Source organism: Nyctereutes procyonoides, unplaced genomic scaffold (assembly GCF_905146905.1).
Source record: "Nyctereutes procyonoides isolate TBG_1078 unplaced genomic scaffold, NYPRO_anot_genome, whole genome shotgun sequence".
Taxonomy (NCBI): Eukaryota; Metazoa; Chordata; class Mammalia; order Carnivora; family Canidae; genus Nyctereutes; species Nyctereutes procyonoides.
The window spans coordinates 978,669-1,004,478 of record NW_026575155.1 but is presented as its reverse complement, the minus strand read 5'-3'; the positions used below and the strand labels follow the sequence as shown (position 1 = coordinate 1,004,478).

At 38.0% G+C, this 25,810-nt stretch overlaps 2 protein-coding genes across 14 annotated transcripts in view; one reads left to right on the top strand and one right to left on the bottom strand.

Annotated features, from left to right (window-relative positions):
- The window catches only part of LOC129502078 (proline-rich protein 18-like), a 440,312-nt gene that overhangs the window by 147,302 nt on the left and 267,200 nt on the right, over positions 1 to 25,810 (bottom strand). For 10 of the 13 annotated variants that reach the window (XR_008662879.1, XR_008662883.1, XR_008662887.1 and 7 more), the window contains 2 exons: positions 9,624 to 9,814; positions 6,945 to 7,073 (listed from right to left, as the gene is read on the bottom strand). The gene's annotated coding sequence lies outside the window, so the exon portion shown is untranslated. Of the gene's footprint in view, positions 1 to 6,944; positions 7,074 to 9,188; positions 9,477 to 9,536; positions 9,815 to 25,810 lie in introns of those variants that run through there. The other 3 variants (XR_008662882.1, XR_008662892.1, XM_055313497.1) reach the window with 3 other exon arrangements.
- Positions 1 to 25,810, top strand: part of CYYR1 (cysteine and tyrosine rich 1) — a 107,782-nt gene that overhangs the window by 52,095 nt on the left and 29,877 nt on the right. The gene's annotated exons all lie outside the window — the stretch shown is intronic.

Genomic DNA, 25,810 nt, shown 5'->3' with positions numbered 1-25,810 from the left:
AGTATGTGATTGTGTGTGTGCAGAGGCCTGGCATGGTTCCTGGCACTAGTCCCTCAGTCTGCAGGGATTTGAACCAAGCCTGTCCACACCCACACCATTCTTAGGTGATACAAAGGTAACTAAGGCAAGTCCTCACACTTAAGGATTGTATGACAAAGTAGGGGAAATGACACAAGTGCATGACTAAGTATAGTGCAAAGCAGGATATGGGTAAGTGTGCCAGAGAACATCAAATATGGCGCAAATTCATAGAAGCAAGAAATCAGATTAGGTAGGCACATTTCTGAGCTGCCATGTTCAAAGTGACATCTGAGTTGGGCTTTCAATATTGGATATCAACCAACAGATAAAGGAGAGCACACAGCTAGAACACAGAAGCAACATAAACAGACAAAGGGTCCCGAGAAAAGAGTAATAAGTAGTGGGTGGGAAGGCTGGAGAAAATCTGGTCCAGGCCTAACTTATGGTAAATATTGAATGTCTGGCCAGGGAAAAAGCATTTACTATGATGAATATTAGAGATCAGAACTTAGTGTATAGCTGTACAGGCGAGGCGCTATCCAACCCCAGGAGGTCCATTCTCAGACCCTGGGAGTTGGCAAACTTCTGTTTTATTTGGCCAGATAGCCAATATTTTCAGCTTTGCAGGCCATGTGCTCTTTGTTGCAACTACTCAGCTCTACCTTTGTAACTCAAAAGAAGGCACAGACAGTATGTAAACAAATGAGTATGGATGTGTTCCAATAAAACATTTATGGACACTGAAAGTTGAATTTCACAATATATCACTTTTTAAATTTTTTCCAACCATTTAAAAACATGAAAATATATAAAATATGTGTGTGTGTGTGTGTGTGTGTGTGTGTGTTTAGCTAATAGGCATACAAAAATAGGCAGCAGATCAGATTTGGCCATCAGGTTATTGTTTGCAGACCCCAATCTAGACTCAATGTGAATGGTACATAGGCCGTGGTGGAAAACCACTGACGGGGTTTATTAAAGACAGACATGATACCGTCAAATCTGAATAAGAAATAGATTAGTGGGAAGAGAGATGTGAGATAAGAGACCTCCGTTCAAGCTGTGTGTCTCCGTGTCTGTGTGTGCATGTGTGCTATTTTTGACACAGTTTGTAACTGCCATGTAGACAGAGGCATTTGACCTGGACCATTTATTCCTCTACACTCTCTATTTCAAAACATCCACACAATGCATGATCATCAGCTTGACACTGTGGCCAGCTCTCTGAGTGTCTTTTATAAAAGAGAATGGCAGAAGTGTTGAAAGAGAATAAAAGAAGAAAAACAGTCATTCTCAAGGTTGTAATCTTTGTGGGGGGTGGGAAGTAACCCAAACCCTGGGGTCGAGGCAGTAGTAGTTTCCTTGTTGGCAAAAGGAAACAAAGGGCATTCACTTTGCAATAACCTGGTCCTATTTTATCATAACATCGGATAAAACATCCTATAAAATTCACTGTGCTCTCTATTACTCTCCATTTTAAAAGCCAGCACTTGGACATGTGTCAGAAATCTTGGTTCAGTGACCTTCTGCTTCAGAAAGCTTTATCTCATTGTTGATATGCTGTCTGCATTCCAGCACGTGGCTGTGGGTATCTATTTGCAGCTGGCTTTATTGGATCCATTTCTTTTGTTCGTCAGAGTAGAGTTATGTGGGCCAATGACTCGGCAGAAAAAGTCCATGACAAAGTTCAATTAGAAGATTCTTATATGGACTTCTGTGTCTTGGTTACCATAGTACTGATGGGTTTCTGGACTCTAACATCGTAGGCTGTCAACCTGTGACCTTTAAATGACATGACGTTTCTAATGTTTAGTATGTGTATAGTACTGTTCCTAGCAGCAAGGAACTTCTAGAATAATGGATAGAGGTTCTACAGAGGCAAATCTGCTTAATAGAGGAAAATACTTTTCTGTCAGATATAGATACAGATGAGCAGAATGAGCTTTCTCAGAAAATAAATGGCAGGCTGAGTCAAAAAGTTCTCTAGGACAGTTTGTTAATTTGGGACAGGTGACTTGGACTCTTTCTGTTCTAATGCTATAGATTCCACTGAATCTCTTTTTCTAGAGAACTCAAAGCATATTTTAATAGTATAATTCACACTTTCAGTATTTCACATTACATATACTTAAAAGATTAGGCTTGCTTTTTATAAGATTTTTTTGCAAATAGAAAACTTATAAATAGAATGCCATTATTACCGTCATTACCATTAATATTTTACCAACATCAACGATCTGACGTAAAAAATGATGACATATAAATTCAATATCTTTTTGAAGTCTGACAACAAATATACTCATTAATTACCCAAATCTATAAAAAGTAATGTTTTTTAAAAGACTTTGATATATCTTTAAATATAGTCTAATGAATTTTTTCAAATAGTGTATATAGTTGATCAGCATTATACCTTGCCCTAACTATGCATCAATCCTTGGAATATAGGGTTGGCTTTGTTGTTCAATAGCTGATCCAGGAGGATGCCCTCCCGCAACAGAGCATAGGAGACCAGGTGGGCTGCCAATATTGGATGCATTCACTCTTGAAGGTAGTGATAACATAAAAGTGTTTTCAGAGACTGCAAACATGGGCTTTGGGTGATTGTTAATGTTTTTCATATATCATATAATGTTTATCATATATCATAATTTCCTTTGCATTTTTCTTCATACTCATACATAGAAAATACACTAGTGCTAATAAATAAACAACTCCTTACTTCACTGCTTAGGTGTCACAGCTGTTAAGCAAGCAAGACTGGAAATGGTACCATTCTCTACGGCTCTCACAGCACTGATGTAAAATAGTATAATTCATTGTATCTCATCTAGGCAGGCTTTCTAGGTTTCTTACTGAATTATTTATGTACTTGCATTTGAATACCAGCCTAAATTCGGTAATTCTGCTTGCAAACTTTTATAGTTAAACCTAAAAAATCCCTCTGATACAAGCAGGCTATGTATTATTTTCCCCATTTTATGGATTTGAAAACAAAGACTAGAGGTAAAAATTGACTTACTCAAGGCAACATAGGTAGAATCCTATTTAACCAGATCTATGATCTATGATCCATTTAACCAGATCTATGCTCAGCTCTGCTGGATCCTACTTGTGCTCTCTCCATTGCTTTGTGCCACATCTTAAGAAAATCATTCCAAAACTGGCTGCTGTGTGAAACCTAAGGAGTGCCTGCCAGTGTTCAAGTTTCCTGTCCTTGAAGGGCTCTTAGGAGACTATACTTCCCAACCAGCCCTCTCATAGTTAAGTGGGACCATAGGAGTAGCTGACCATTGGACCATGAGCAGAAGTGATGTATGTCACTTCTGGCCTGAGTTAGGTAAAAGGCTCTGTGGGTCCTTTCAACACAACCCCTTTGGGGGCAAGCATGGAGGCCATATGTTAAGAGAGTGGAGCCAAAAGATGGAAAGAGCCTGGATCACTGAGTCACTACAGGGAGGAGAGCTGGCACCGTGAGTCACTTGACTTAAGCAGACTTTGAGGAAGAAATAAGCTTTCTCAGTTAAGCCATTGAGATCTGGGGCTTGTTAGTCATGGCAGCACAAGCTCAGCCTATTCTAATACAACCATCTCGATTCTGTCTATAGCTTACTATCAACACTTTAGCATTACCTCATGGAAAGTGTGTAGTGACATGGTTTAATTTATATTTTTAAAGGATTGTTTTCTAAAAGCCTATTTATGACACTAAGCAGTTATTTATGATGGATGATGTTGTTGCAATATAAGCTTGACTTCAGGATGTGTGGTTTTGATCCCTGACTAATTCTCACCAAACCAACACTAGTGGTGTTAACTCACACTGCAAATTACGTTGATGACAATCAGACTTCTATCAAGGTTCCCAGTGATACCTCGGCTGCATTGCCCTTATTTGAAACACTTGCCATAAAGCTATCAAAGAAATCCTTGCAAGAGTCTTTATTCTCATGAACCACCACTGTAAATCATCAAAAATCGTTGCATATAATTTCACAGCAAATGAAACCAGCACTTGGAGTGTCCTAGGTAATGGCAGAATGAATACATTAATCTTACAAACTCTGCTTTGTCATTTCCTTCTGGATACTCAAAGACATCTTTTGCCTCAGTGTCTCCAAAAATAGAAGCATCCCCAACCTACATCAGCCGATTCCAGAATTTATGCCCATTGTATTCCTGTTCTCAGCTCAGAAAACACTCATTACCCCAGTAGCTCAAGTCAGAACCCCCTGAGACTGGTAACCATTTCTAAAAAGTTCTTGGTCCAAAACAAATCCACCCTTTCCCCTCTCTCCCTCCAATGGGACCTCATATCCAGCCCTCATTCCCTGTCATATGAATTACAGGAACAGCCCCTCAGGGATCTCTCAAGCCCCATTCTCTCACTGAACACAGCTACAGGAAGTATCTTTCTAAAACGGGAATCTGGTTGTGCCATTCCCCTCCCTGCAAAGGAGGAGCTAACCTCTTTGGACTTAAAGATCCCTTACCATCAAGTTCCTGTCTGCATTTGTAGCCACATCTCTTGTCACTTCTAGACGGCAATTTTTGCAGCAGCCACACAACACTGTTTGTTGTTTTCCAAACATCTGAAGCTACTTCACACATCTATGCCTTTGCACATGTCCTCTGCTGGAATATTTTTCCACCTTGTCTAACTGGCAAATTCCTACTGCTTTCTGCCTCTGCTTATATGTCATGCCATCTGTGAAGTCTTTCCTGACTCTGCCTCCGGGGCCCCTCAGATGTTACTTTATTCCAGTGGTGACTTGGAACTTACACTTGTCACCCCCACCGTACAACCTTTTGTATGCCAAGCCCCTCCAACGGGGGAATAGAAGATATATGGTAGGTGCTCAATCCATGTTGAACGAATTCATAACTCTCCCATGTTGGCTCTATTGCCTGACATTAACATAATTAAGAGGATGTCATGTCTATATGTTGACATTCATCCTATGTCATCCTGTGACGTTCAATGGGTAGAAAATGGTATTGTGTCATTTCCTTCTTGAAGGAAAATGTAATTTCTTTCAGCAGTTTCTTAGGTGAACTGAAAATAAACACTTTAATTTTGAACCTGTTTTTACTTGGATTTTGTTTTTTTTGTTTTGTTTTTGTTTTTGTTTTTGTTTTGTTTTGTTTTGGTTTTTTTTTTTTTTTTTGGCTTTTTGTTGCACCAGATTGACTTATTTTTGCAATTCTTCTTTGGCTTACAGCAATGTTATTAAATGATTACCATTTTTCTTAGGGCTGACCTCATTTTCTTTTGTAATGGATGCTTTGGCTCTGAAGGGGAAACCTGTTGAGAAAAGTCAGCCTCTGGTCTCTTGGTTCATATGGGCATCTGAATTCTGATTTTGCATAAAAATAGATTTAAGAGAACAGCTATTCTAAAATTAATAATCAAACAATGGGAAAAGTAAAGATGCCTGGTTTTTTTTTTAAGGGATTACATTTCAATGATACTACATTGTTTAGTATTTATATTTGGTTCTCTTTTTTTTCCTTATTACAGGACAGCATATGTTCCATCAGGACATTGCTGTTTTTGCCTCATTAACTTGAAAGCCCTCTCTAGTCAGCATAAGGCATGTTTGGATGAATACTGCAATAATCTGCTGTTATAACTGGTGGCTGAGTCATCTGTTTTTACAGGATCGGTACTGTAAAGAACTGAGTCATACGTCTCGTGTCAAAATTGAGTGTGAATTTTAAAGTCGAAAGTAAAATGAGCCCTTGAGTATACTCAAGTGAAAATCACAGCAACCTGTGGGCTGAGGGTTTTTGTAGCAAATATTTGATTTTTTTCTCCAGTCGTATTATTATAGTCTTTGTATTTTCATACAGCAAGTGGAAAAATCCAAGCTCAGAGCTCACTAGCACTGTCATGAAAAGGATGATATTAGAAATGATTCTGGTTTCTCTGTGATTAGCCATAAACCTCGATTCTTCGCTCACTATGGGCTTCATTGGCCTGTAGAGTTATCAGTGGTCAGGTGTTTAAATGAGAGGCCAGAGGCATTTTAGCAAGTGGGCACCTGTCTAGATGGGGTAGGGAGCCTACAAAGGTTAATGCACCTCTTGTGCCTATTTCTCCTCCCTAAAATGGAAGAAGGATTCTGAGCATGGGTGCCTGGGTCAGGTATCTGAGGTGAGATTCAGAGCACAGAACACCTGATGATAGAAATGGGTAGAGAGCTGCCTCAGACCAAGAGCACCAAGTTGATGCTGTTACATTCAGCTGTTACATCATTATTTAACTCTAAAACTAGGATGAGAAAATCTGCTTTGGGGAAGTTGAGTTTGCAAATGTAGCTGCCCCTACAGTTCACCTTCAAGTCTTTTTAAAACTGATTTTGTCTCCTTACTTAGCGTTGGCCCAGGATGCTATGGAAAACACAATGCAACAATGGTTGAGAATAATATTTATAGAGTTTGTGAATCAAAAATTGAAGTGAAACATCATTAATACAACAGTGGAGGAAAAGCCCCCTAAATGTCAGAAGAATGTCACAGTTCATAAGTCGCTCATGCCTGGAGAATACTTAACATAGTGCAGATTAATTAGATTAAGGGCATGTTGATGATAGGGTGACGGTCGGTTAGAGGCAAGGTGACATTGAATGTGAGCAAAGTAAAGACAATGGATTAGGAGTCCAGTCTAGTTAGGGTAGAGAATGAGGGCCTTGAATTTCTCATAAGCCCTTTTTCTTGATTAGGAAGAGAATCTGAAGCCTCATATCATCAGCAGAAGAGTGACTGCCAGGGGGGAGTAGGTGGTGTATTGACTGTAAATGGGTACAAGGGAGCTTATTGAGACGGCAGATAAATTCTATATGTTGGTGGGTGGTGGTTTATATGACATGCACAAAATCATCAAATTCATCAGGCAACATTTTTAATATTTATGTACTTACGTCAGTTATACCTCCACAAAACCCAAGCAAAACAGGGATCGAATAGAACCATGCCGGACCTCGATTCTCTATTTCTCCCAAGAATAACTAGTTCCCAATGTAGCATTACCTCCATTTTTTCTCTCACATCTACAAAAAAGCATTAAAAAACATTTTTGTTTGGTTTTTGTCCATTTTAACCTAGTTTCTTCAGAATGTACTCTTTTTTTTTAAAGATTTTATTTATTTATTCATGAGAGACACAGAGAGAGAGAGGTAGAGACACAGGCAGAGGGAGAAGCAGGCTCCATGCAGTAAGCCTGATGTGGGACTCGATCCTGGGACTCCGGGATCACGCTCTAGGCCGTAGGCAGACGCTCAACTGCTGAGCCACCCAGGTGTCCCCAGAATGTACTCTTTGTACAGTGCTAAGTAGACAATAACTTTTATTTTCTTAAACAGCAGTTCATGATTAGCTATGTGACTCTGTGATTGCCCTCAAACTCAGTCTCAGAACCTTATGATCACGTTGGCTTTAGTATAACTTCATAGGAATGATAATGATAACAGCTCCTGTTTATTAAGCACTTCTAATGTTCCAGGGACTCTGGTTACATACCTACTTATTTCATACTCATAGCAACCTTAGGAGTTAGGCACAATAAATACGTGCATTTTTCTTGCAAAAAGAAAAAAAATGAACTTTAGTGAGGTTGAATAGCCAATGCATGGTCATATCATGAAATGTAGCAGAAATTTAGTTAATCTAGTTCTATCTGTTATCAAAGCACAACCTGAAGCTCTCTGGACTCTACCACCTTCCAGCAGCTTCCAAATTCTCATGGAAAAGAACATCTTAATTGCAACTCACACTTGTATTGCTTTGTACATGCTTGGGGATAAAGATTTTTGGAAGAAATATTATTCTAAATAATTTACCATACCTTGGTGGCCATGAAAAACAAAGTGTAATTAATAGCTTCAAAACTATAAATGTTGTGGCGCCTGGGTGGCTCAGTCTGTTAAGCATGTGTCTTTGGCTCAGGTCATGATCTCAGGGTACTAGGATTGAGCCCTGTGTCCAGTTCCAGGCTCAAGGGGAGACTGCTTTTCCCTCTCCCCCTGCGCCCCACCCCCACTCATGCTATCTCAAATAAATAAATAATCTTTAAAAAAACATTAACATTTAGCAAGGAAAGGCCATTTTTTTCTTTCTAACTTTGTCCCTGAGCTATGTTTTAATTCATGTTAAATTTCCAGTTTACAGTTTTTTTCCTTTGAGTGTAAACATCTTAAAAACATTTTAACTATCTTTCAAAAAATGCAAAATATGACTCAAATACATCCTAACTTTTTAAACAGGGCGTACCTTCCACCATATATTAATCTGTTCTTGATTCTCAGATATCAAAAATATGTGCTGGACTCTAGGACCTTATTAAGAATGCCCAAGGGGCTCCTGGGTGGCTCAATCGATTGGGCTTCTGACTCTTGATTTCAATTCAGGTCATGATCTCAGGGGTGGTGAGATCGAGCCCACATTGTCCTCTGCACTCAGCCGGGAATCTGCTTGAGATTCTCTCCCTCTCCTCTGCTCCTCTCCCACTGTCTCGCTCTCATTCTAAAAATATGAATAAATAAAATCTTAAAAAAAAGTCTCAAGTTGATATAGGTTCTTTTAGGATTTTTTACTGTTTATCTGTATTATTTTATTATATTCCAAAATTATAATACCACTGTTCTTTAACATCTGTGACCTCATACAGTTACCAAAAGATTATTTTTCCTTGTAATGAGAACTTTTAGGACTTACTCTGTTACAACTTTCAAAAATACCATCCAGCATTAATTATAGTTATTTTATTTCTTTTGTGTATATACTCAAAAGTAAAATTGCTGGATCATATGATAGTCTACTTTTAATTTTTTGAGGATCCTCCATACTGTTTTCCATAGTGGTTGTACTAATTTACATTTCCACCAGCAGTGCATAAGGTTTCCCTTTATTCGACATCCATGCCAGAATTTATCTGTTATCATGTTGATAATGACCATTCTGACAGGCATAAGGTGATACATCACTATGGTTTTGACGTGTTTCTGTGATAATCAGTGATGTTGAGTACCTTTTCACATACCTGTTGGCCATCTGAATATCCTCTTTGGAAAAATGTCTATTCAGGTCCTCTGCCCATTTTTAATTGGATTATTTGCCTTTTTACTAATAAGCTATTATGTAATTCTTTACATATTTTGGATATTAACCTCTTATCTGATATATGATTTGCAAATATTTTCTCCCATTCTGTAGGCTGCCGTTTCATTTTGTTGGTTTTGCAATACGCAGTTCTCATAGCTGTGTTTTATCTCCTTTATCATTGATTTTTTTTTCACAGTTGACCTTATGTCATTTTATTGAATTTGCTGCTTCAAAATTCCTTTGGGCTAAAGAGAATGTTAATAGACAAATAACATAGCTAAAAATACAGCTAGAAACAGAACCTTTTAGAATAGTTTTAAAAATTAGAATAGATAAGCAATGGGGGGGGTACTGAAAGGATCTTCCATTTTATAAAAAGTACATAAAAGTACATTTAGGTTTTTTTATCTCACCTTTTTTTTGCATGAATTTGTCAAATTTAGATTTTTCCAAAGGTACTTTTTTTCTTTTATATCCTATGCTTTAGTTGTACCAATTACCTGCAATAGGTAATATCCAGATAAGTGCTTTATTGTGACTTTTTTAAAAAATGCTACTTTCTCAGGAGCGAGCTGATGATTTCTGACAGCTCCTTATTAGATGCCTTAAATCTCCAAGAGGCCACGGCAGTGGATGTTCTTCAAGAGCGGTCTCCAGGCAACGGGATTCCTGGCAGTTACTGTGGAGGACGCTAAAGTGAACAGAAATGAGATGAGATGGTTAGTTTGAAGAAAGGAAGAATGCAGAAGAAATGTAGATGTATTTGAGATATATGTATGTCAGAATGTTCTAGTGTCAGAGAAATTAGAAGGAAACATCTTAATCTATAATTTCTTAAATTAGACTAAGAAATGTTTAGTTATTTATTTGGGTTTTGTTTAATAATATTTGAATTTTTATCGATGAAATGCAAAATACTCTTAAAATTTAATTTTGATTCCATTTGCTCAAATGCTCTGGTGACTTTTTTAAAGACTAAAATAAGCAGTTTTGGAAGGCAGGACTTAAATATTTGAATATATGTCCCACCACACAAGAACAGACACTTAATTGTCTCACTAGTATCCTAAATAATTGAGGTGCCTGAATATTCTCTCTATTATTAGACTATTTCCAAGTGTTTTTAATGGTGATAAAATTACCCTACTGAAATTAAAATCTCCCAACTCCTAATTTTATTTTCCTTGTCCACTTACCTCCAGAATCAAGTATAAAATAAACACTTACTCCTAATTTTATTTTCCTTGTCCACTTACCTCCAGAATCAAGTATAAAATAAACACTTTAACCACAGTGAATACACTTATACTATATTTATTAGGAAAAATATAGACATTTGAGGAAAAAAACTAGCACATGTGAATAAAGAATAGAAAGAAAAAAATTATCATAAAAATATTAATCTACAAGGGTTCCACATCGTATTCAAGATGAGAATTTAAATTAAATGCTTTAGCTTTAACATTAGCTATAGCTCACTGGTGTATTACAACATAAAGACAAACAATATGGAAAAGAAAATAAACTCGGAATTAAAATATTATGAATGGGACAGTCTTTTATGTATACAAAAAAATCAGAGCAGTTTAAAAAATCTAATCCTTTTAGGTACAAAGACCAAGAGAAATTGTTAAGGGCCAGAATAATTTAACCCTTTGCTATTTGCTGGAGGGTTTACAGCCTGGAGTAATTAGTGTACAGGAAGGAAACAGTGACTTTAACTTTCTTTTAAAATACTCAAATTCATAAATAACATACCCCTTTCTCCTTGCTCTATAAATGTAACTTACTCCTGTCAAACTTGCTAGGCGTTTTCATCTGCTTCTTGACTATCCTCCAAAGCAAGCAATATTCATATCTTCATTTCACCTCTTTTTGCGAGACCAATAACCAAAAAAAAAAAGCAGCTATCAAATTTATACATAGCAAATGATTTCTGCCCATGCTGCATTCTGAATTGGGGAGGAAAGTATCTTTGATCTCTTTGCCTTGGTTTTATTTCTGGACATCTCTGTCTTTGGTCCCTTGCCTTCCTGTGCAGACTATTCTAAAATCTCAAGGCATATCTTACATCCTGACTGCATAAACCAGTACTTTATTTTAAAAATGCAGCTAGATTTTTTTTAAGATGCAAAGAATATTTCACTATTAATGTGTTTATGGTCTTGGATTGTTGGGTTGTTTTATTGCTTTTATTTTTCTACTTAGCTGTTATGCATATTTCTTTCTACTCTGATGCATTGAGGTACTAGGGCAAGCAAGCCAAGATCCTTTGCTGTATGATTTATCCACATTTGTTAAAATATACTTATTCATTGATATGTTTAAATAATACTCATCAAGGGCAGCCCCGGTGGCCCAGTGGTTTAGCGCTGTCTTCAGCCCAGGGTGTGATCCTGGAGATCCGGGATCGAGTTCCACATCAGGAACTGCATGGACCCTGCCTTCTCCCTCTGCCTGTGTTTCTGCCTCTCTCTCTCTGTGTCTCTCATGAATAAATAAATAAAATCTTAAAAAAAAATAATACTCATCAACTCCCTCATGGTGTGCTCTTCGTCTTCTGTACATTTTGAAGATCACCATTAATTCTTACAGTACTTCGGAAAGGTAGATAAGTGGGCACTACTGGTTAGACTTTCATTTGGTCTAACTGAGAATCCGTCCATTGAGAAAACAAAATGAAATTAAAACCAATTACCGCCACTGTATAGATGAAGGAAAGGAGACCAAAATATTAAGTGGTGAACCAAGGGGAAAAAGAGAATCTGTGTGAATGGAGTGGAGAATCTTTTTCAACTCCACCTCTTAGTCCTTTTGAATTTAGCTGGTTACAGACCTTTCTCTTGGCCAGGGAAAACAAATGGAACCTGTATGTGATGCAGTCTGTACAAAAGTTTCTCTAAGAATTACAAGATGTGATAAAATTAAAAAATAACATTGTTTAATAATCACACCATGATTTGTGTATCCTAAATTTAGCACTAGGGAATGGGGGAAACATCTATTCAGAATGGTCCTTTGCCACCTTATTGATTGTATTCTGAGGAAATGCATTCATTACCAGGATTTCTGAGAGGAAATATTTGTCCTTTTCTTTGGATGTCTAAATGGTACATTGAACAAGCATGATGTTTCATAGATAAGCAAAATTCAACTCTATCCCACTGCCTTTTTACAGGAAGCTTTTCCTTGCAATGGCTGAAAATTTGGCAGATCGGTGGCTTTCCTGTTCACTCTTAGTCCTTAAGTCTTCCAGGTTCAAAGCACCTCATTTGCAAATTTTAAATGTCCAATCTAAGGTATAAACATTTCAGATTTCAGGACAGGCTTCTCCCCATCTTCTAGTTGAGGACAGTATTTCGTAGGTCACCTGTATTCAGACAGAGAAATGTGGCCAGTTGATCTCTTTTCCCACTCATTTCCCACCCAGCAGGTTTCCCTGTCTCCAATGCATGGCCCACCAGTGTGAAAGCTGCAGGAGGGAAGAGTGAAGAGAAGGGTGCACGAAAGTTCTGTCAGTTGCTGATACTTAGCTGGTTTCTTACCCTGTGTCAGGCCCCTCTGACAGCAGTCTCCAGGAGTTAGAGCTTCTCCTTCTCCCCTGCTGGTTTGTGGAGATCTCTTTCAGGCACCTGGCATCTCATTCAGGTGGCCTCTGTCACTTCCTCTCTACACTGCCTCCTGGCCTCTGTCATCCACTCCACACACAGACTTACCAGCCTCCTTTATTATAGCCCTGTTGCCCCCGTGTGGTTTTCTTAGGACCTAAAATAGCTCCCAGCTGACTCCATCCCACATGGCCCACATCTGGTCCACTGAGAGTCAATTCCTTAACTGTCATGGACTGAATGTTTGTGCCCTGCCCCCCAACACACACAAAATCCATAGGTTGAAGTCCTAACCTCCAATGTAAGGACTTTAGGAGGTGGGGCCTTTAGGAGGGATTAGGTTTAGATGAGGTCATGAGGGTGAAGACCCCATGATGGGATTAGTGTCATCCTAAGAAGAGGAAGAGGCCCTGGCACTTTCTTTCCCTGTTCATGTGAGAACATGGTAAAAGGAAAAACAGGACCAAGATAGGAGGACCCTCACCAAAAACCAAATCTGCCAGCACCTTGATCTTTGACTTCCCACTGTCCAGAATGGTCTGTTAAGAAAATAAATGTCTGTGATTTAAGTCCCCCAGTCTGTGGTTTTTGTTACAGCAGCCTGAGCTGACTAATCAATCCACTGCTCTGTATTTACAGTCTGCTTTGCTATGGCTTTCAAAGTTCTTCATGATCTCATCCCAGTTTAGTTCACCAAACTCATCTGCACTAGTCAGATACCTTCCTAGCTGAGGTACAAATTCCCTATACCCAACCCTTTTCCCCTCCTTCCACGTACTGCCATAGACCCCTCCTCTGCCAAGAGCATTTTGCATTCCTTTCCTTTTTCCTCCCTTTCCAATTTCTCTTCCCATTCCTCAAGACCACTATTCTTCTCCTCCTACTAGTCTGATCCACTCACTGATATTTTGGTATTCCACATGCATTCAGACCCAGCAGCTTTTCACTAATATAACCTCCCGCTTGACTTTCCAACCTCATTTCTGGCCTCTCGCTCATGAATGCCCTTGGATCCTGCTCTGCTGGCCTTTTGCAATGTCCCAAATGCAATGTGTCTTTTTCCCTCTTCATGTGTCTTTCTTTGCCTTGTATTAGTTACATGTGGATACTATAATAAATTACCAAAAACTGTTGCCTAAAACAAGACAAGTTTGTTTTCATATTTCTGGGGACTAAAGTCCAAAATCAAAGTGCTAGCAGGGCCATGCTTCTTCTGGAGGCTATAAAGGAGAATCTTTCCTTGCCTCTTCCAGTTTCTTGTGGCTCTTGACATTCCTTGGGCTCATGCTCAAACTTCTACCTCCATTGTCACATTGCCTTCTCTTCTGTCTGTCAAATTTCCCAAATTACAAAGATATTTGTCACTGTATTTGGAATCCATCCAGATAATCCACAGTAATCTTTTGATCTCAAGATCCTTAGCTTAATTACATCTGCAAAGACTCTTTCCAAATAAGGTAATGTTCATAGGTTCTAGGAATTGAGACATGAACCTGTCTCTTTGGGACCACCATTCCATCCCTACATGTGCCAGTGACTTCCCTCATCTCTTTTGCAACCTCCCAATTGGTGTCCCTGTCTTCATTATGGCCTCTTGTGATTGATTTGTTATTCTCTGACATACCTCCTGAAACATTATTCCTGCTACTGACCCTTCTGCTTTACGGTCCCTCCCTTATCATGGCTTTCAAAGTCCTTTATGATCTTATCCCGGTTTAATTCACGAAACTCATCTGCCCTAGTCAGATACCTTCCTGCCATCAAAACTGTATACAGTGCTTGCTCTACTGAACTTTTCTCTCATAAAATATGTCCTTTCTCTATCTTGCTTTCCCAAGAGTTGATTCTTCTTCCTGAGTACTTTTTTTTTTTCCCTTGGCTAACTCACCTTTCAAATATCATTTTAACTACCACTTCTTTAGTATTTCTTACTATCTTGTTTAGCTGTCTTTCTTCCATGTCAGAAAGGCCAGTCATACACCTTCCAGGTCACTGTTGTGTCCGCAGCTCCTAGACACACAGATAGATACTTCATCCATACGTGATCAATACATGAAGAGATGTGTCTCTCACTTTTTTTCAAGAACTTATCAAGTGTAAAAGACGGAAATCTTGTAGAGCTGATGACAAATTTAGCTGCTTGAAATTTCCAACCAAATGAGAAATATATGACACAAATGAAATAAGGGAAGTCAGTGTGAGATTCAATTCAGACTTTCTAATTCAGTGGAGAGCATAAAATCAATATTTACACCTGAATCTGCTGAAAGGCCCATGTTTCGTTTGTCTTTCAGTGTAGAAAAGAATGTGTGTTTCTTATGTTTTGAAACATAACATTTAGGCACTTGATCTTAAATTTATTGATTCCCCCAAAAAAGCAATTATTAGTTTCACATTGTCATAATGTTGTTGTCAGGGGCAATATGTGTGACTCCTTCTCAGGATGATCATATGACACAAGCCACACTTCACTGAGTCTATGGCATTTTAATAACTTGAACTTAAAATAGTAAAAGGCCAAATGATATTTGTTAGCCTCATGTGGTGCTAGAACTTCCCTTAGGGAATGATACGAGAAGCAAACTACCCTCTAGTAGCAGAAGGGAAAAAAGAGGTCAGGATTTATGGAATGGAGCCGAAAGGCCCTATGCTTATTTATCTCTGTTGGCATGCTTCTCATAGCACTCCCGCTAGCTGATTTGCTTTAAAAAATGACCTTGTCTGTCTTATAGAATAAAACCCAAATTCTTGTTAAAAGGTTTATTTTATGTTCTATGACTTGAGTGACAGAAGATTGATGAAACAAGCTTTGAAATCATGAAATGGTAAATTGATTGGCATAATCCCAAACTGTTTACATGAAATCAGTTATTGGTGTTCTTCTCTAAAAACTTTTATGATTTGGATTTCCTCATGAGGGTATATTGATGGCAAAAGGATCATTTTCAAATTAAATATGAGCAGATATGTGAATATTTTAAGGACCACTCAAAATTATTAAGATTCTTGACTTTGATTTCAAGTAAAGAAGAAAAAACAGAAAGCTTTGGTAGCAATGGAACTTAGTGTACCTAACCTGAGTATTCTTTAGTAACCTTTCTACAGCATCAAAACCAAGTAATTAATGTTACTGTCCAACCAATACCTGTCATTACCAGCAGATATTTTCAAGTTTTTCATCTCACTGAAACTTAGCAATACAAAAACAGGAAAAATTTGAGTAACAATTATAAATGACTAAAGGAAATTAAGGGACATCTTCCATTAAGATTTATTCATGTCTAGTAGGAAACTGACCTTCCTTCCCAAATGTGGCTAGAGCATAAATAGAATAGGGCATTGGATAAACAATGGGTCAGAATCAATCTGGCAGTTTTTAGGTTGCTGGGCCAAATTTTCTTCCCATTTGGGAAGCACCGATCTGCCTATTTTCATGATCAAACATATCTTTTTAGTAGAAAAGGTTGCAAGCATTTTTTAGTTTCTGTGTTTCTATAATACTTTGTTAATATTTTACTAATTTGTATATTACCAATCAGAAATATTTTTCCATGTTAAGTATTAATTTTGTGATTTTGTGATTTCTTTCACACTTGAAGTGCATTTAGTGGATTTGGGAATATGAAATAGAATGCAGACTGAAAGGAAAATAATAATAGGATTCATAACAATATTCCTTCCATGTAATCTCCATAAATGGAAATGTTTTGACTTAAACTGCTTTCTCTTTTTTGTTGAGAAATTGCTGCTAAAATCACCTTTTTCCCGTTCCACATAACTGAGTCCACCTGACTCTTTCCCCCGGGCTCTGACCTTCACCTTCTGAACCAATTTCAAGTGAGACAGAAAGCCCTTAAGCAGCTTCAGACTCTCTTTGTTACTCTTAGCCATTCATTCTCCACTTTGGCTCATATTAACACCACTAGGGTAACTTAAAAAATATAATGCTATCTGGATCTCATCCCCAGAGATTCTGATTTAATTGATTTGGGTTAGGGCTCAGGCCTCAGTATTTTTGTGATTTAATTTAAATCTAATGTGAATCCAGAGTTGAGGACTGCAGCCTTCATCCCAAGACAAAATGAGATTGGCTTTCATATTCTATACAAATCAGGTGCCCTTTGGGCCTATTCAGCTCTATAAGTCTGGGATCTTGATAACCACACCTGGGTCCTTGGAAGTTTCACCTCTCTTGGGATATTGTATTTCCAGGGCCCACCAATGGACTTCATTTTGTTTTCTGAGTTGAAACTCCTTACAGTGTCTCATTCTAATACCAAGAGTCTTGCCCCAAAACTCAGTCTCAAAGAGGTCATGTCACAGAGCCCATTAATAATAATGGAAACTGGATTTAAACACTGGTATCTGAATTCATATCCTGTGCTTTGAATCACACCGATGCATTAATCAGGATAGTTAGGCTATGCAGAAACTGATAAAACCTGAAATCTCAGTAGCTTGGCCCAACACCATTTTATTTCTTGATCACTTCAACATCTCACCCGTGTGGCTCCCTCAAGGCCATGACTCAGTGACTCAGCCTCCTTCAATATTGAGGGCTTACCATCCGAGAATCCTTTGCTTTCAGTCACACAGTCAGCCTGGGGTGGTAGAAGCTGAGGAAGAAACACCACATCTTAACTAACCTTAACAGGAAGTGACACATCACTTCCTTTAATATTCTTTTGGGAAGAATTTTCCCGCAGCTCCTCTCCTCGAAGCTGCAGGAGAAGCTGGGAAATGTAGAGGAGCACATGGCTATTACTGTTTCTACAGCAACCCTGCTGCCCACACTTGCCTGCCTTAGGTGGATCCGCAGAACTAAAGATTATTGCTCCCTTAATTCCCTGTGACTGTGTTGTTCCTTATTAAATCTGCTTCCTTCTGCCCAATCAGCATTAATTTGTCAGAAGAATCTTTAATCTATAGTAATGACTGACACTATAATTTGTTATTCCTTCTGTGTGCACAGGCAATATAAGCTACTTGAACTAGTTTTCCTTATTCTCCCAAGCTACACAGTTTATATTGGCTAATTTTCTTCTCCCCAATAGGAGAATTATTATCTCTCCAGCTGTTCTTCCTACCTTTAGTCTATCCTAATAGATGGGACAGGATGAACTTTGCCTGTCTTCTGAGACATGCAAAAGAGACAAAACTATGGTATGACGACACTCGGAGGGTTCAAACCAGGCATAATTCCCTCCCTGGAAGTTGCATGGTTGAAAGAGTGAGTAGTCCCATGGCCGCCTATTGGAATTTCAAAGAATGCAGTGAAACAGTCAAGCACATTATAACAGCTACCCCTAAAAATGCACAGAATCTACTTGATTTTTGAATCTTTTATTCTTTTTATTAAAAAAATATCATGTGAGCTATCCTCCAAACTAATTATTGCATCCTGGTATAGGCATTTTTGTCAAGATCCTTAAGACAAAACTTTATCTGTCTAAAGTGGAAATTAAGAGCTGACTAGATAATGTGAGTGAATACATGCAGTTATAATTATGTAAAATATTTAATACTCCTTGATCATTAATTGTGTCCCCACAGACTTGAGATTGTGGCTTATATTGGCAATAAGTGAGATAAGAAATACTGAAAAGAGATATTCTCTTTTTACCTCAGAATTGGAGGTGATGTTGGAGGAGAGATTTGTGTGAATAAATCTAGCTTAAATTACAATTAGCCAATATTCATAAAATTCTGTTCTTGTTGGACGGTAATAAATTATCACACTGAAATTCAACTCTCTTCTAATCTTTTCTCGATGTTCATTAGGCTGAGATTTCCACCTCTGGTTTGCTTTCTTGCTTGACCTGCAGCAGCTGTATTATTAAAGTGGAATTTCTGCTAATTGGTTGTGGTGGTGGAGAGCTAGAAGGGACCTCTGGCATCATCTGATCCAATTAAATTCTAACTGCAAAAAGACCTGAATGAGAAGATCAGACTTCATGAGGCAATCTAAAAATAACTCAAAGATGATTATTTTTAGTATACATTTTACAGAGCTTTAAAGACAGTTGTTTCAGAGAGGGACAATTAAGAGTTCATTAGTTATACAAATAAGGCAGACCTCCTATTCATGCATGCTCATTATGCTAAAACTGTACATAATACAATATTAAAGAGTAGATAAGCCTTTGTAAACATATTTACCTGTGGAAAACACATTTGGTTAAAGTCAGACTAGTAGTCAACAAGGATAAGGAAAGTTTATACCCTGTGCTCTATATGACACCCTCTGGGCCAGACCCTACCTTTCTTCCCTCTGACATATCTCTTCTTTGGGAGAGATAAGAGTTTTGGTGAACTAAATCCCACTGAAGTGTCTAACACTTACAGGGTATTACTCCACAATGGAATAAGCTGCTTATAGATTCAATGACTTTTAAGTCCTGGGAATGTCCAAAAGCTTTGGGGACTAGTGGGTAGCACAGAATTATAATGATCCTTTTGGAGTTTGAGGTTGATGACTATAAGGTACTGCTACCTCTAACTTATATGCTGTTCTTGAAGTCTTTCCTTTCCACCTTCTTCCTTACCCCACTACCATGGTCAGGTTCAGTCTCTCATCATCTTTAGCCCAGATAATTAAAATGATCTCATAACAGGACTGCCCAGCCACAACCTGTGACTCAGCAAGTCCACTCCACATGACTCTTAGACCAACTTGTGTTTATAGCTTTTCATTTGTTTTCCATTAATTTCAATAGAAAGGCCAAGTTCTTGAGAGCATCATTGAAGGTCCTCTCAATCTGTCCCCTAAACCTCAGCTTACCCTCCAGCTTCACCTCTTTTCTATTCCAGTAGCCCTTGACTTTTCATTGTCCCTTAAACATACATGATACATTACATTTCTATGGCATTTATATGTTCTTCTTTTGATCTTAAATGTGCTTCTGCTCTAATCTCAATTCTTTTCTTTTTTCTGTTTTTTTTTTAGCCTCAATTCTTTTCAACTAAATCCTAATCTTCCTTTATTTTTTAGAGATTTATTTATTTATTTGAGAGAGAGAGTGGGAGTGGGGGAGAGTGAGTTCCAAGCAGACTCCGAACTGAGCCTGGAGCCCAACATAGGGCTTGATCTCACAACCCTGAGATCACAACTGAGCCAAAATCAAGAGTCACATGCCCAACTGACTGTGCCACCCAGGCTCCCTGAGTCCTAATCTTCTTTTAAAACTCAGAAGGGGGCAGCCCGGGTGGCTCAGTGGTTTAGTGCTGCCTTCGGTTCAGGGCATGATCCTGGAGACCCAGGATCGCGTCCCACATCGGGCTCCCTGCACGGAGCCTGCTTCTCCCTCTGCCTGTGTCTCTGCCTCTCTCTCTCTCAATCTGTGTCTCTCATGAATAAATAAAATCTTTTAAAAAATTAAAAAAAAAAACTCAGAAGGGGTTTACCTCCTTCAGGAATCTACTCCCCAAACACACTTAAACACCCAATCTCCACTTACACAAGCCAGCACACATGCTATCACATTTGTAGACACTGCCCCCTGCTCTCACCTGGTCTGTGCTTCCCTATTTGCACTTAATCCATGCATTACAGTTATATGCATGTATGTCCATGTCTTCCTCAGTTTTAGTCTTGAATCTCCAACATCATATCTAAGCTAGAAGAGATACTAAAAAGTGTTTGATATTGCATAATTTATGATTCTTTCCAACCTGGAGATTACATGAATTTTTTGAAGTAAGATCTGCTAGAACAGCTGGTCACTAAAAATTCTCATAGTTCTATACCTACAAACTTGCCTGAAGTTACCTCTTTGAGTTTGTGTCACCAATTTATATTAGGTAGAGGAGAGACAGAACTGACATTTGGGAGCATTTTATGTCTTTCTTTATAATTGTAGCTCATATCCACATATTCAAACTTGGACCTGGTTCAGGGCATGCTCTAATCTCACAACGTCAACTACACAAAGTTATGGTATATATCAATATCTGTGTCATCTTATGCCAAACCACTTGCCTCTGCTCCTGAGACTATTTCCTCCATGTCTTTCCTCATTGGTTACATATCACAGGTCTGGGAACAGGCACTTGACACAAGGTGGGCCAATTGTGGTATTCCTGGCTGTGAATCCAGCTACAGATGGGTCCCCAGTTGTAGCTGGGCCAATCACTTTCCTTCACTGGGATTGTATGTATTGAAATGAGACATGGTTGAAATCACTTTTTCTCTCGTGGGTAATTGCAAGGCATAAAAAAACCTCAGAAACTGTTTGAAGCTATATAGAGGCAGAAGGAATGATATTGATGCAATGATAAGGATGTATTGCTTGTGGATAACTTTAAGAATCATTGAAATAAGCATGAGGCTAGATCCAATGAGGAAGCCAAGGTATAAATCTTCTGATAGCCACATCAGGCTGGCACCAGTAGGATTGTGAGTAAGGCCTTCAGAAAGGTGTGATCCAGCAGAAGCTCTTGGGTCAGGGTAATCCCGGGGTCCTGGCAGTGTTGGCAGATAATAAATGTCAGAACCAAGCAAATCACTGGTAGGCCTTAAACTGGAAATGGCCCCAGCAGACAGTGACCAATTGCAGGCTTGTCTCAGCTGAGGGTGGGGACTTGCTAAGGTCCAGGAAGAGGATGACAGTTGTTTGGGTGGGAAGGCCTGCTGATAATATAGTCTGGCAGTTGATAGAACCACGTGGAGAAACACCAGGTTGGGCAGCATGTGGGCTCACTGCCAAGGACCCATTATATTATCAAGGTCTGTTACCTGCTTCAGCAGTTAACTTGGAAGGGTTTACAGCCTCCAATATCCACCCACGTCCTATGGAATCTTAAATGTTAAATATCTAGGCTTGTAGGGTAGTCACTATTTTGCCTGGTCAGTAACTGTGTTAGCTTCCATATTTATTTGGAACTCTCCATGCTGGAGTCAATGAAGGAAAGCAAAGTACTCTGAGAGTTCTGAATTTTCAAAATCAGATTCAATCTTTTATATCTTATGTGCTCTCAGGACTTAAATCTCAACAAATAGATTTTCAGCAGAAATCCTTACTGTCACTGTTAAAAAACTGGTTTATGATTTTTTTCCCAATTAAAATATGATTTAAAAAAAAGGTACAGAAAGAAAAAGGTAGTCCTGCCCAAAGTAATTATCATAAGCAAGTTAAGGTAATTAGCTCAGTTTGAAGTTTCAGCAAAGGTTACTTCAAAAGGGTTAGCTGTGCCAAAGCATTATAAATGAGAGTGTTATATCTAGAAGCAATTGGAAATTTTTTAGGTTTGAAAGGCAAAAGGCAGGAAAACCTGTGTGCAGTGGCTGTATCTATTTAAATCTAGCTTATGATTGCATATCTTATATAGTCTTGATTTCAGCATATTTTTATGTACTGCATATGGTGCAGCAAGGGGCCAACGCCCACACGGAAGACATTCTGCACCCTGGCCGCTCCCTCCCTAATTCAATCAGCCATAGGGTCTTAGAGCTTCAATTTCCCCTACATTCCAGGAATCCTCTCTCCTCGCCTTCTCTGCTTTCCATGGAGACATTGTTCATCTTTATATGCCTAGTGCTTAGCAGAGTGAAGAGACTCCATAAACATTTGTTGATTGGATGAGAGAATGAGAGCAGGCTGTCCGCTGGAATATAACCAGCTCTGTGATGGGAATTAGGACCACTGAGCTCTATTCTTTCCCATGAAACTGGCTAAAAGATCTTTATTTTAACCTCTCACAGACTTAGTTTTCTTACCTATAAAACAAGTGGGTCAGTTTCTATTTCACAACAGTACCCTGCAGATCAAAAACCTTTTATATGCAACTAAGAGGTATTAAAAAATCATTACTGCTCTCTTTAGTGTATGACGTTCATAATTTTTTTAAAAAAATTCTCTTTTGCTGAGTATGATCGAATTCTGAAATTATTTTCTTTTCTTAGACTTCTATGGTTAGAGATTGGCTCTAAAATTCTTGAAGGCAGGTACCATGTATCATTCAACTTTTATCTCAGCCTCCAGAATTGTGGTTAGCACATGCTAGATGCACAGTACATATTTCATGAATGAAATAATGAATGTTGCTATCTAGTGACAGCCATTCAGAATTGCAGGCATAATGACAGAACTAAATCAAACACCTCAAGAGCATGACTGGAAAATAAACTGATCTAAGCATGAGTCAGTACTACTTTTCTAAATATCAGTATTTAATAAACATTGAAATGAAACATGTTATATTTGTGCAAAAAAGGCTCTAGAAACTTTTGTAACCAAGAATTACTGCACTTAAGACTTTGACTGACAGTACATTATGTTGTGCTATCCCAAGGCTATATTGACAGCTAACTGGATAATGACACCTAGAATCCATGCAGTATACAGAACATAGCAAGTAACATAGTTCAGGAAATCTTCAATCAGATTGCTGTTTTCCTAAATAAAAATCAAATATATTCATATTTATAAATGATTATTACTAATATTTTATAATATTAATTTGATCTTCATTGAACTCACTTTATAAATCTAATGTAGGAATTGGACACTTGTTCAGAAAATTTGGTCAGCAGAGATAACTAGAAACCAACCAATTCTCAAAGGGTACCTTCTGGTTTGAATTATTCTTGCTTTCTTCATCAATCAAATCATTTACCACTGAACTCCAGTGACAGAATGTTATTGTGGAGATCACCCTACAGTCACAACCATTCAAGACCATTTGTTATTCTTATTTTGTATCCTCTTTGACATCTAGGCAATGTAGAGATTTCTTGAAGGTCTCTCACTGAATCATAAAAATTTAGTTCTACATAAGATGTAAGATTGAATGATCCCAATTTAGTTTAAATCGGATGCAGTCTCATGCTTTCATAGTTCTGCTATGCTTTTTGGAACCTTTTCATGGAGATCTCAGAGTACCTGTATGCTCCTTAACTGGTATTCAGTATTAAAGATTTCTTTTTGTTTATACTGCATGCTAAGCTTGGCAAAGGAACTGTACTAGGTAAGCTTAGGTCAAGCATCGTATCACACACACATACACATACACATACTCTCTCTCTCTCTCTCTCTGAAATAATAAAGGTTTTAATGAAATTTTTCAAAAGTAGTTTATTTCTCTCTCATGTAAAGGAAATCCAGAGATAGGCAACTCAAGGCTGATCCAGCATTTCCATCAAGCTCATACTCCCTCTCTCCTTGGGAAGGCTGCCTTTGTTTCAGAAAGCAGGATGGATGGAAGGTAGGATGAAGGGACAAAAAGCCCATTCAAGCAATCTTTTAAGGAGGTTTCTTGAGAGATGTCACAAGATATTTTACTTAAAACTTACCTTCCAGAACTTTATCACATAAGAAAGATGAGCTTTAAAAGTATCTGGAAGATAATAGCATTTATTTCAGGTAGACATGTGCCCAGTTAATCATCAAGAGTTCTTTTATCAAGGGGTGGGTACCTGGATGGTGCAGCTGGTTGAGCATCTGACTCCTGATTTTGGCTCAGGTCATGATCTCAAGGTTGTAAGATCAAGCCCTGTGACAGGCTCCCTTGCTCAGTGCAGAGTCTGCTTACGAGCCTGTCTTCCTCTGCCCCTGCCACTCATGCTCACTTTCTCTCTAAAATAAATTAACTAATTTTAAAAAGTTATTTTTTTCAAGGGAAACCTAGAGATCAGATAGTGAGGTAGACAACTACCTACCACAGGGATTGAGTCAGCAAGTCAGGTAAATTTATTCATTTAGAGAAACATTGTGCTTATTTCAGCAGCATATATACTGGAGAAATATTAGTTTCTATTTTTATTATTCTGAGGATAACAGAGAAACTACTTGTAAAGCACCCACCCCCAGGATACATTGAATGAAGTTATTTAAAAGGAGTGGTATAAAAAGGGCAAAATAAATATCTTAGGCATATCTTAATTTTGCAGGATTCTTTTTTTTTTTTAAGAGTTCATTTATTTATTCATGAGAGAGAGAGAGAGGCAGAGACACAGGCAGAGGGAGAAGCAGTCTCCACGCAGGGAGCCCAACGCAGGACTCGATCCCGGGACCCTAGCATCACCCCTGGGCCGAAGGCAGGCACCAAACCACCGAGCCACCCAGGGATCTCCTTGCAGGATTCTTTATGCAAGTAGTATAGACTTATTGGGATAATCTTATGGACTGATATTTCTACCCTCCCCAAATAAGCACTTTAGGGATTTTAACAATATTTGGCCATTATTTAACCACTTGATATTATAATAGCCTTATTTGATTTATACATAGACATATGTGTAGCTATCTGGAGAGAGACAGATGTACACATAGATACAGGTAGTTCTGAGGTCCTGCTGTTATTAATGGAAGTTATAGAAGTAAATACTTTTATATTGAAAACCATACTCCATTGAGTTTGTTTTCCTCTTCTTACCATTCTGTAATAATTTATTAAAGCAACAGAGAGTAAAATGCATTTTTAAATTAAGCAATTCAGAGCTTTACTAAATTATATACCTTGTCAATTGCCAGTAGGTTTAGAATAAAATATTGGTTTTAAAGACTTCTGAATATGAAACTATTGTACTACAATATTTTAATGCATTGGCAAAAAAGAACAATTATTGAGCAGATGGAATGAACTGAAGAAAAAATTTTGCTGAGTTTTATTCTATTCATGTGTGCATTTTACTTTCAGCACTATAGTTGGAATATTTTTTCATAGCCTTAATTCATTGCATATGGATTATCATATATAAATGGGATTATTTAGTATTCCCTTCTTTAATAAAAACATAAAAATGCTTTAGTTTCACTAACAAATTTTCATTATAAAAGGAGATGAACTCATTTTAAGTTTATTCTTTTGAAATTCTGGTCATTTTGTTCCCCAGAAAACTCTCCCTTCTAAAAATTTTACCTCTCACTTATATTTTATGTACTTCTTAAAAATTCTTTTGTCCACATGAAAAGTTTCTCCTAATTGAAATATTCTGTAATTGTGCCTGAATCCTTTATAGGCATCAAATATCACAGTGGCCCTTTTTTATTTTCCTATGTTATTAGGACTGGTGTTATTAAATTATTGCATAGAATATTCATAAGTCCTTTGTATTATGCTGTTTTATAAAATGCATTTGT